The sequence below is a fragment of the Rhinolophus hipposideros genome (genome assembly GCF_964194185.1).
Source record: "Rhinolophus hipposideros genome assembly, chromosome: 8".
Taxonomy (NCBI): domain Eukaryota; kingdom Metazoa; phylum Chordata; class Mammalia; order Chiroptera; family Rhinolophidae; genus Rhinolophus; species Rhinolophus hipposideros.
The window spans coordinates 32,568,393-32,581,561 of NC_138054.1; positions in this window are offsets into that span (position 1 = coordinate 32,568,393).

The following is a 13,169-nucleotide window of genomic DNA, read 5'->3' on the forward strand; positions in this document are numbered from 1 at the left end:
AAGTAGCTTACAGTTTCGAAGATGGAACAATCTAGTGTAAGGATTGAATAGTAAGTGGTCAGTGTAGAGTGCTCCTTCACTTATGGTCTATTTCATCCATTTGCTTTTTCTCACTAATTGTTTCATTGGTATTTTCAGTCCCATTCATAAAATAAAACACTTATTTTTAATACTTAATAAACATTTTTTGCTTATTTGTTTTAGTTCTGACATTTGGAAGACCCTGTAATCCAACTTTGGGACATTAGATGAGTTCAATGAACCAAAAAATATGACCAAGATTCTGTTCAGAAAATTTGGTCTATTAATTTACAGTATGACTTAAGCTCTTTACATTACTGAAATAATTCCAAAGGTAAAGATATTAATCCACTGCATGAGAATAAGGGACACCAGTTTTGGTCTTGGAAGATTTTTTATTTGCAATGTGATATAACCCTTTGACAAACACAAAGCAAAGGAATGCTTCCTGAGCTTGAATTATGTCATACAGTAAGGACAGGTAAGAACTATTAAAGGCAAACCAAAATGGAGAACACAGTTTGAATATATACATAGACCAAACCTTATTATAGTCATGTGACCAAAACTTAAACTGTTTTGTTTTCCCCAAATGCTGACTCTGACCTTAAACAAAACTTAAGCTTTCTTCATGTTATTGTGAGCCTATAGCTTCCTAGCCAATCAGCTATCCACAACTAAGCTTAAACAGTAAAAAGACTGTAAGTTTCTACTGACTAGTCACAATAATGAAAACAATGTACTCTTTTATTAATGCTTTATAACTGAGCTACAGCTGCTAAAAGCTGAGCTTCTAACTGCGTTCAGCTTTAAGTCTCCCTGTTTGTGAGCATTTTGTTTCTTGTTCAATAAAAGATTCATATCAAGTAAAGCTCTCTGAATTTTCTTTTGACAGAACAACAGAACTATTACATAACTAGCCTCTCATCAATGGACATAGCTGTTTTTGACACTTAGACTACTTATCTCACGGAATTTTGAAATTCTTCTTTTTTGTTTATTCTGTACTTTAAGTTATCCTAATGATCAATGAGGTTTGTTTCCAGGCTATACCGAGGAAGTTGGTTGAAAAGTTATCACAGGGATTTATAGTGTCAGTAGTAATTCTCACAGTGTCAATTTTCCTTCAAAAGAACTTGAAGTCAAAAAGAATAGAATTAATGCAATTTTGTGAAGAGATATTAGAGCCACACACCCTTCTACCCCAAAATGAATTAGAGTGACTGAAATATGAAGACTTCAGATATTGAAAACCTGAAGAGTCATTGTGTGGTGAATACCATCATCTCTATGTACCCCACACTGAAATAGACATAATGCATGGGATGGCCTTTCCAGAAACCAGAAATACATTAGGAAACGCGATGTTTGCTTCCAGAAATGTCTTCAGATTGTGTTTTTGGAATAATTTCTAATCATTTTTTTGAGGCATTTAACTTTTTTTTAAGTACACTCTAAACTTGGCCATGATGGTATAAGATGCAAGAACAGACTTCACTGTATTTTCCAAGTAGCTTAACCCCTAGCAATAGGTGAGCTGTTTGGGTAAACAGGATTTTTTTCTGCCTGCTAATATTTGCAGAAAGTGTAGTGCCACATGTTTCGTCTCCATTGATACACATTTCTGATCCTTACTTGACCAGGGAAAGCAATACCACAATCAAATTTGTTTCACTAAGGCAGGTACCATCTTCTGAAATGATTTCTGGTTGAGTTCATCAAAGGAACTTTTACTTACATCTTTGGAAGGTGTATGCTGCTTCTGGCTGGTGTTTCTGACTGTGAAGGAACCATAAATACTATAAATAGTATGGAATGACTTTTGTGTGTCTAAGTATTTCTTTTGTTGATACATTCATTCAACTGATATTTATTAAGTCATACTTTGTACCAGATCCTCTGGCTCTAGCAGTTAAAAATAACCATTCTGTGCCCCCAAAGAACTCCAATGGGAAGAGACTAACAAGTACCAAAGCAAATCTGAAAATTGTGAGAGGTTCTATTGCTATCACCTGGTTGTTTAAACAAGACCAAATTTAAAATTATACTTCGTGTCTTCTTCAAAGAGCCAGAGTAGCTATATTTGTAAGTCACCTGTCGGTAGCTCAGAATATATTTTCCATAGAAATTAACCCATGTGTAGTGATTATACCACCAATGCCAGAGACACAAATATTTATTTATTTGTTTTCACCCAATACTGTTTACTTTTTCCTCATATTTATGTTTTAATTTTCCAGAATCAAAGAATTACTATATGAAATAAAACATACTATATCATCTCACAAACGTTCTGTACAATTATCAGAGACACAATATTTTAAATGAAAAGTAATGAAGCATAATCCTTAGCTTAGACTAGTAGTTCTCAAACTATTTTCTTAGAACCCCATACACTCTTAAAACCCTGAAGAACTTTTGTTTATGTGAGTTATACCTATCAGTATTACTATATATGAATTAAAATTGAGGACAAATTAGGTATGTATTTATTTTAAATTAATAACAATAAACCTATTAAATGATAAGATACATACTTTATGAAGATGACTATATCTTCCAAAACAAAAAAAATTAATGAGCAGAGTGACATTATTTTACATGGTTTGCAAATCTATGTCTGGCTTAATAGAAGATTGCTGGATTTATATCTACCTCTTCATTTAACCTGTGACATACCGTTTTGGTTGAAGTACATGAAGAAAATCTGGCGTCAGATAGGTATGTACTTGAAAAAGGGAGGAGTACTTTAAAAGCTTTTTAGGTAACTGGCTATTCTTTGATATTACACCAAAATTTGAGAAGTTGTAAGTTTCCTAAAGGTTAGTTGCAATGTGTAATGTGAAATCATATCAATGAGCTCTTCATACTCATTACATTAAAATCTATTGGCCTGTCTTGCATTTTGAATGGATCTTTTACTCACAGGTATCATACATTCTTTGGTTATTTGGAAAATAATGGTTCACTGGCTAATGCATATCTTCCAAAATTGATTCATTTCATTATATAATATCAAAAATCACATTTCTTAAAATCATTGCTAATCTCATCATGAAAGTCTTCAAGTACTGGTAAGCTGTCAAGCTTACCATGGTGGATATGAGTACAAGTTTTCTGAAATTCTGATTTTCGCTTTTAATAGAGGCTTCCTTGGCTTTGGGTCACTGATGGCAGTGTCCACAATGCAATGCAGGAGGTGGAGGCACGGGTTTAGGAGAGTGAGGAATTGTGGGTGATGAGGGTTCTTATTGATGTACTCTTCCCAGGGCTATTTCTCAGGCCAAGCCATCTCCCTGTTCACTTTTCGGTTGTAGACCCTTGATTATTGGCTTACTTTTCCACTGCCACCATTAGTTAGCAAGAGCAACTTTATAGTAAAGCCAGAATGTATTCTGGGAGTCTGCTTATAGAGGCAATTTGAGGGGTGCATTGTGGGGGTCCTTCTCCCCTACTCACTTGTGCAGGGTGTAAGCCACCACCCACCATGTGATGGATCCTACAGCAGCATCTTGGGAAGTAAAAGTTACACTATTTGGTGATTCTGATTAAGGATTTTCTTCTTTTCCAACCCACTATAGAAAAGAATGCATTCTTACAGCCTCTCCTCCTTGAAGCAATCAAGAAACCTTTTTAATTTTTTTGGTTTCTTTTTTCCCCCTATGGCAACCAGATGAAATACAGATAAAAGATTCCTTTTATCCCTTTACACTCTAATGGAGATTATAAGGTCTTACTTATATGATAATGTTGATTTTGGCTCCACAAAAAAATGAAATAAAGCTAAGCTACTTTTAGGGGGAATAACAAGTCAGTAGATTTCTTGGAATTTCCATCATGAGCCCAGGGGATCTCTAGGAGAGAGAAAGAAAAGTAAGAAGGTGGAAGAACAGTCTGCAGAATTGAAGATGTGTTTGTGAGATAAGCATTAACAGTAGTGATATAGGCAGAAGTTAAGAATTAGATTACACTCTTATCCTCCATATTTTGTCCCTATGAGATTAGGGATAAAATATTCCTAGTAAGTGATCAGGTTCCAAGTTTCCACCATGTTCCAGTAGACTCCAGGAAGATTTTGTTGATTTTGGTTCCCTACAATTATTCCTTCTGTATTCTAAAGCCAAGAGTTCAGGATATAGATTAGTATATTCCAAAATTTGCCTTAGTTAAAGACATTGTTTCTATGATGGAGACATGTTAGGAAGTTCCAGTGTTCTCTAGGGATCACTAAATGCTAGAACATCTTGTATTTGCTAAAACCTTCAAAAGGCCTATAGAGCTACTTGAAATATGATCAATGGACCAGCAACAATGACATCATCTGGAAGCTTGATAGAAATGAAGAGTTTTGGGGTCCATCCCGAGACCAACTGAAAGATGCTAGGTGATTCATAAACACATAGGCAATCTGACAATTAAGTTCTCGAACTTGTTGCAATGATATTGCTAACCTTTTTTTGATATCAGAGGGATTATTCATTATATTTGTACCAACTGAACAACCAGTTAACTAAATTTACTAATTGAAAGTGCTGAAAAGGCTGTGTGAAAAAGTTAAACGACCTGAACTTTTCATGAACAATTCATGGCTCGTGCATCACAACAATGCACCAGCTCACATGGCACTGTCTGTGAGGGAGATTTTAGCCAGTAAACAGATAATTCTATTGGAATACTCACCCTACCTACCTGATCTGGCCCCTAATTACTTCTTTCTTTACCGAAGATAAAGGAAATATTGAAAGGAAGACTTTTTGATGACGTTCAGGACATCAAGGGTAATACGATGACAGTTCTGATGGCTATTCCAGAAAAAGAGTTCCAAAATTGATTTGAAGGGTGGAATAGGTGCTGGCATTGGTGCATAGCTTCCCAAAGGGAGTACTTCGAAAGTGACCATAGTGATATTCAGCAATGAGGTATGTAGCACTTTTTCTAGGATGAGTTCATGAACTTAATTGTCAATCCTTTGTAAAAAGTTTAAGAAAGACTTCTGAAGAAGATGTATTATATCCCTCATCCCTATTAATTTCGATTGATCGATCAGAGGCCTTGTTTCAAGCCAAAAATTATGGTTGTTTATAACAATGTTTTTTAAAATAGCATTTTACTATTTTAAAAATGGTTGCATTGCTTGAAGACAGATTAGCGAGAATTATTGTGGAAAACTAATGTGTTTGTTTTATTTTCTAACTTAGAACTTCCACAGACTTGGAATGAGGTTTAATAGATTCTTTATCTGACTGGTAAGCAACATATAAATCCAGAGACCTATGATTATACCTTGAGAGAACAAAATGGCTTTACTTTTCTTTCAAGCAATATCAATGAAAGTGATTCCTAAAGTGTAGTACCAGGTCCAGCAGCATCCACATCCCCTAGGAACTTGTGAGAAGAACAGATGTCTGATTCAGAGTGTCTGCATCAGAGGCTCTGGGGATGGGACTCAGAAATCTATTTTAACAAGCCCTCCAGCTGATCTAATGCACACCCAAGTTGGAGACCTACTGGTCTTGATCCATTATTTTCTGATACATACAAGCAGACTACTTAAGGTTTTTGTTTTTCTAGAGTCTATGGTAAGCTTCCTGAACTGGCAACCAAATCAGCCTCTTTCCATGTCTACATATAGGAAAATTTAGGTGGCCTACACTAGGTGATACCAAAAGAACTGTTTTATCAAAGTGTTCTCATAAAAAAATACTCTAGCAATGATGGTAGAGTTTGTATTGATATAATCATCATCTTTAGGTAAATAAAAGATTAATAACTGGCTACAGATGATGTTCACTTTTTGCTAAAAGTTAGTTAAGAATCTGACAAGGTGGCTCTTGGAGACTCAATTAATTTTTATTACTGCTCACATTATTATTATTTTATTTTTATTTTTATTTTTTGCACCGTTCTCGGAAGTACTGCAATACCGGGTCGATGCGCGGAGTGGACGGAGCAAGCTCCTATTCCATCTCCCAGCTCCAAAAATCCATTTAATATATTGTCCTCGGATAGAGGATGTATCAGATATTAAACTGATAAGAACAAATACTACACTTGATCTTAGCCAAAAGGCTGAGAAGTGATCACACGTTATTATTTTGACAGTGATTCTTTTTATTGCCCAGACATGGCTGAATTTTGAATATCAGCAGTAAAACAGTAAAGTCTCTTCCTGCTAAGTGTGATGTGGCATATGGATTGAATCCTGGAACAGAAAAAAGACATTAGTGGAAAACAAATGAAATATGAATAATGTTCAACATTTAGTTAATGGTAATATAGCAATGTTGGTTCTTAGTTTTGAAAAATGTACTATGCAATGTCAAATGTTACCATTAAGGGACATTGGGTGAGGGTACATAGGAACTCTGCATTATTTTTGCAACATTTCCATAAATTTAAAATTATTCCAAAATAAAAATTTCTTTTAAAAAAATCTCTCCTTGACCCGTCACTTAACAAAGGTTTTGAAATATTACCGAGTAAAAGAAATTAACTGCTCTACACCTGCCTATTTGTAGGTAGACCGAAATTGTTTAATTTGTTGGGATGCCAACAGATCTATTAATTGTCACAAAACACATTTACTAAATATCTAGGACAGACAATTAAAGCAGGAAAGGTGCTTCCTTTACTCTCCATTCCTTGAACTTTTATATATAGTTTCCACTCAGTACTTTGCACTCGGTGATATGTTGTTTTAATAATAATCCTCAAATCATTTCATGGATGACTGTTCCCATCCACCCCCGCCCTCCTCCAGAGCACTTGATGCAGGAAGTAGGCATTCAGAGCTCAGATTTCTCTGACTAACCAACTGACTCAATATGCTACCTGTAATTATAGTTTAAAATTTAATCAGGGTAGCTCTGGGAACTCAAGGGGATAAAGTCAAAATCAACTATTCAAGTTAGGTTTGCATAAATTTCCTAGATTGAATAGACTTCATCAAAACTTGTCAAAATGCAGAATTTGTCAGTGGAAACCAGAATATAAAAAATTTTAATCATCCATATGAGATACACTCAAGATTGGAGGTGAATAGTTCGTGGTGAAGTTAACATTTCTAAAATAAATTTAGGGCTGAACAGAAAGTTACCAGTCTTCTTTCATGCTTTTTGTTTTATTGTATTTTGTTTCTTAATGTAATCAAGGATCACAAATATTATCTTGCTCTGGCTGTTGACATGTGTGGAGAAATTCTGATAGAAGTAACCTAATAGGAGAAACAATTTATCTCTGATCTTCCTCGGTAGTATCTATGTAAACTGAAACCAAAGATACTTAAAAATGACAAGAATTATGATACATCTAATAGAGATTCTCAAAGTGTTTCCAACGTATCATCTCAATCCTTCTAAAATTCCTATAAATAGATGCAAGGCAGAAATTATCACCATTTTTCCAGTAGGAAAATGGAAATTCAAAGAGATTAAAAACAGCACCCAGAGGAAACTACAGATTGTAATTCTTAGGCCATTTCTTTTTCAACTAATCCTGTGTCATGATCCATATTACATAGAGCAAATTGTTAAATGAGTCAACCCCATACATCTACATATATGGTCTGACAATTAAGTTTGCAAACTCATCCTAGAAAAAGTGCTACATACCTCATTGCTGAATATCATGATAGTCACCTTTGAAGTACTCCCCTTGGGAAGCTATGCACCCATGCCAGGGCCTAGTTCATCCTTCAAAACAATTTTGGAACTCTTTTTCTGGAATGGCCATCAGAGCTGTTGTATTACCGTTGATGTCCTGAATGTCATCAAAATGTCTTCCTTTCAATATTTCCTTTATCTTTGGGTAAAGAAAGAAGTCACTAGGGGCCAGATCAGGTGAGTAGGGAGGGTGTTCCAATACAGTTATGTGTTTACTGGCTGAAAACTCCCTCACAGACAGTGCCGTGTGAGCTGGTGCATTGTCGTGATGCAGGAGCCATGAATTGTCGGCAAAAAGTTCAGGTTGTTTTCATCCAACTTTTTCACACAGCCTTTTCAGCAATTCCAAATAGTAAACTTGGTTAACTGGTTGTTCAGTTGGTACACATTCATAATGAATAATGCCTCTGATATCAAAAAAGGTTAGCAACATTGTTTTGACTCCTGATTTAGACTGACGGAAATTTTTTTGGTCATGGAGAATTGTCTGACTTCCATTGCACACTTTGACACTTTGTTTCAGGGTCATATTGGTAAACCCATGTTTCATTACCAGTGATAACACGGCCTAAAACATCGTCTTGCCTCTCCCAAACCTCTTGGCAAACTTCAATTCTCCTTTGCCTTTGTTTATCTGTGAGTTCCCTTCGGGACCATTGTTGCACACACCTATCTCATGCCAAGATTTTCAGTTAAGATTTTCCTGTTTCTTCGTTGATGTTTACTTGGTCTGCTATGCTTCTCACAGTCAGCTGATGATTTTTACTCACAATTCGATGAATTTTTGCAATATTTTCATCAGTTTTGCTCATTACTGGCCACCCTGACCTCTCTTCAACATTGATGTGTTCTCTCCCCTCAGAAAAAACGTTTAATCCATTTGTACACTGCTGTTTTCTTCATGGCATTATCCCCATAAACTTGGACTGACAGGTCCTTAGTTTCACTTCTACTCTTGCCAGGTTTAACAAAGAATTTAATGTTTGTCCATTGCTCTGATTCAAGCTTAGACATTCTCGCGATGGCACACAAAAACATGCAGTAACAATAGTGAACAATACTCAGCAAGACACCGCCACGTGTTGACATGAACACAGCTGTGAGACACTGATATATCAAGGTTATGAAACCTTACTGAACTGTTTGTATAATGTTTCCATTGTAAGCGCACGGTGACAAGTTCATGAACTTAATTGTCAGACCTCATATACTCATTTTCTTTTCTTGATTCTACAGTGTATGTTCAGGAACAAAGCACTTGAAGTATAATGCAGATCCTTTAATAGAGGCAGATGCATAAAATTTGGTGCAGTAAATGTAACAGCAATATTTGCTTTTCATTTAGCTATTTTAATCCATGCTTGATTTTGCTGTTGTTTTTTTTTTTTGCAGAGGTGGTAGAGGTTGATACAATTTTGGACAAATGAGTTTAGGCAAAAAATATATTTGTTTGCCGTAACTATGTACTAGGGAGACTTACCTCAGGGGCTCCCAATTATAGGAAGTAAGGGAGAATTATCTTTATGATTTCTTGAGGTGAGGTAATAAATTGAAAATTATTTGGTTGCCACAATTAAAAGTTGTTGGTCAGAGGCCAGGAGAATTATTGATTTTTCTTCCAGATTTCTTTCTCAGGAATAAAATAGTTTTCAAATACCTGAGTTAGAGTTCACATTGAAACCATTCATAGGGAGGTTTAATATTTGAACTGCTAATAAGAAAGAGGTTTACCTTTTGAACTGCTAGGAGACTGTGCCTTATACAAAATGAAAATACACCTAATCTACTTTACCTAGCTGATAAAAGATACTACCTATTTCATATTTTATCTCAAATTAGCATAAACATTTCGGCATTTGTTGTGAAACTAACATTTAACATAGCATGGTCAGGGTTTCATGTCCTAGATAAGGAAAAATAGTGTGTTATCTTTTCCAGAAGAATGTTATCTTGTCACAGCACACACTTAAATAGGAGTCATGGTATTGATCCATAGGCATTTTCATTAAAAATAGAAGTCTTCCTAAACTTGGAATTGTATTTAATGAATATACCCCATTTTGTCCTTATAAGCTGTTAAGTAAGATGATTCAAGTACTTATTTATTCATTCATCTATAAATACTTGTTAACCATCACAACAAAGCATGGCCTTGGGAGGAAGCTAGAGAAGCAAAACACAACATAAGGCCCATCTCTGCAAGGAAGTTAAAATACAACGAAGAATCAAAACATACAACATGAAACCTTATACCTCAATCCAGGTATTAAATAACACTGGAAAAGAACAGTATTATAGAAGTTAGAAGGTTATATCTATCAGTAATTGCTATGATGTTAAATAGAGAGCCCTGTGTTTTTGAAGCAATTTGTTATAATGGTTAGGAACACAGGTTTTATTTTTAATTTTTATAGTGCAATATTATTGTCTGTGCTCATTATACTGTGCTTAGATCTCCGTGGCTTGTTTAGTCCTCATTGCAAGTTTGTCCCCTTAAACACCATCACTCTATCTCCTCTCCCCACACCCTATTCCACTGGTAACCACAATTTTAGTAGTTTTTACAGGTGAAGAGGCACATTTTCCAAGGTAACACGTCTCTTTCTCCCTCCAAAACATCTTCACTTGTTATCCCAAACATGCTGAAATAGCACAGTTATCCTTCCATAGCCAGAAATCTCATTTTACTCATTAATACACACCCCAACAAAAGCTAAACCCAAAGAGATTAGGGAGGAGGCAAATATACAGAGGGTGCCAAAACAATGTATACACATTTTAAGAAAGGCGAAAACTATATTAAAATTGTAATACTCAATATATTCCAATAACAAAAGATGAATACAAGTCATGTATGTACATTGTCAATTTTGGCACCCCTGGCATTTCAGTTATTTCACTAGTCTAGGCTTGATTATCACTAAGATCACATGGCTTTGACATTGGACTTCAAGGCCAGTACTTACTATCATGACTACCAAAAACACAATGTCCTTCATCAATTTCTAATAAAAACTACATGAATAAGTTTGGATTTTCAAGCAGGTTACCATATAAACAAGGTGACAATTTGTAGACTTTTCAATAGGATAATAACATAAGTCATTATGTAACTTACTGAGTGATCAGCATGCTTAGAAAACCAAGAAAACCAGTTTTATATGGCACCAACTTCAACTGGACTTACAGACTTAAGTGAGTGGGTAAATTATTTAAATGTTCTTTAACAAAAGTCAGTTTCAGAGTAAGTGGCTAAGGGTTCTGATACATGACTGACTGGTAAACCTTGCAGCTCTGATCCCAGGAAATAAGACTGACTTAAAAATACAAATACTAACTCATGAATTAACTGGATTCATTCATTCATTCTAGAACTTCATGCTAAGTGGGGCAAAATTGTTTTTCACAAAGTTCAAGTTTAACTCCTGCCTTCTTACCAAACTGAAAGGCAGTCCCCTTCCTCTCTTGGCCACCTCAAATTAAGTAAACCCTTTGGACTCATATTTGATTATTTCCCAGCCTCTTAGATCTTGTTTGAGAAAGTATATTCAACTACCCCTGGGTGCATGTGGATTTGTGCTTATCTTGTTTTCCCTATTCATTGATCAGTTCCCTAAGGGTCATTCTCTGTTGCAGTGGTTTTGAATAGTTTTTTTATGTCCTGATACTTATGTCACCAAAGAAACCGAATCCTGGAAACAAATAAACTCATGTTTACTTGCATTCTGTTATAATATTATACTTCTCATTCACTGTATTATTTTAATGAACAAAAATTGTGGTAATGTGGTGGGGAGTAAATTTTATTGCAATGATAGTAGTGACTTCACATTTATTTAGCACTTGTTACATTCCAAGCAATGTTTTGAGTGCCTTACAACAGGACTTATTTAATCGCCTCACCAGTCCCTGCATTGGGTATGATTAAGGGCCTCAGTTTTATAGATTAGGTATCTGAGGCACAGAGAGATTATCAAGGTTGCCCAGAGTCACCCCACCAGAGCCAGGATCCACATGCTGGCAACCTGCCTCCTACACCCTGATTCTTAGGGGCTATGCGGTAAAGTGATCCACCATGTAAAGCCACGTGTTTCATTAGTAATTAAAAATATGATACTATTTTGGAGTATAAACGTTACCATTGCAGATCAGAAAGTAAGAAATAAAAATTTGCAAAAGTAATATCAGCAAATAAAATGGGCAGAAAATGTGCGTTATGCTTGCAAGGGGACATGGGGAGTGACTGACTATTTGGAAATTCTAGTGAAAACCTTATGTCCTAGACTGCTCCTTCCTGTCCACTGATAATCTGCATATTCCCCCAGGAGGGAATGACTGCTTTAGTAAACATTCTGCATGACTCCCTACTATGCCTTCTATAGATGTGTCTAAGCAGAGTGGGCCCTTGGTGAATATTGGAAAGTTTGTTAGCTCATTCAACAACCATTTATTCAGAACCTACCCAAAAAGCTCATAGATCTGTAGGGGAGACCAACATATAAACAAATTATAACAATACAGTAAAATAAATTTACCAAGAGGCATGTGCAAGATGTACAGTAGTGATACCGAGATGAAGAAGAGAAGTAGTGGAAGAAACAATGATAGGGAGAAGTGTATCTGAGAGGCACCCCTAAAGAGGAAGTGTGAATTGGTTGCGTGAGTTCTCTGGGCAGACAAGGAATAAAGAAGTCCATTCCACACAAATTGTGGCATGTGTGAAGACGCATGATATGTACTAGGATAATGTGTTCAAAGAACTGTACATCTCATGGGATTATGGGTACGTGAGATGCAGAGAAGGAAGGGAATTATAGATTAAGCTGGAGGGATGGGCAAGGACTAGAAGAATATGAAGGAATTTGGAACTTCATTGGAAAGAATGGTGAGTCAATGAATAGTAAGCCAGGGAATGCCACTGTGAATTTAATGCTCTGACAAATTGAACTTCAACTTCTTCTAATTGATTATCACACATGATGTATTAAAAAGTAATCAAGCATGTGAGATTTATATATATATATATATATATATATATATATATATATATATATATATATATATATATAAAGGGGGCATATATTTATGTCTGCCCAGCATCCATTCTTGCTTTCTTTCATTTTTTGTAATAGCACCTTGGTTTTCCTTTAGAGATTAACCCTCCCACAATGCCTGCAATTTCCTAAAACTTTCAAACAAGTTATCCTATTCTCCTTCACTGAAAGTTGAGTGAAGGATCTGAGCAAGGTTCCTCCAACTCCTCTAGGAATTTAAATTTTGTGAGGAATGATTCAAGAATGGGAAAAGATTATAGTTGATCCAGTTGGTGTCAGATCCCTGAAGGAAGCCCATATTTCCTGTTACTCAGATGACCAAAATGCCCAGAATTACCTCAGTCTACTCTTTTCTGAAGCTGGTGTTCCCAGATTGCTTCTGATTCCTTGAACTTTCCCATAACCTTCCAATAAATTCCATTTTTGGTTGAGG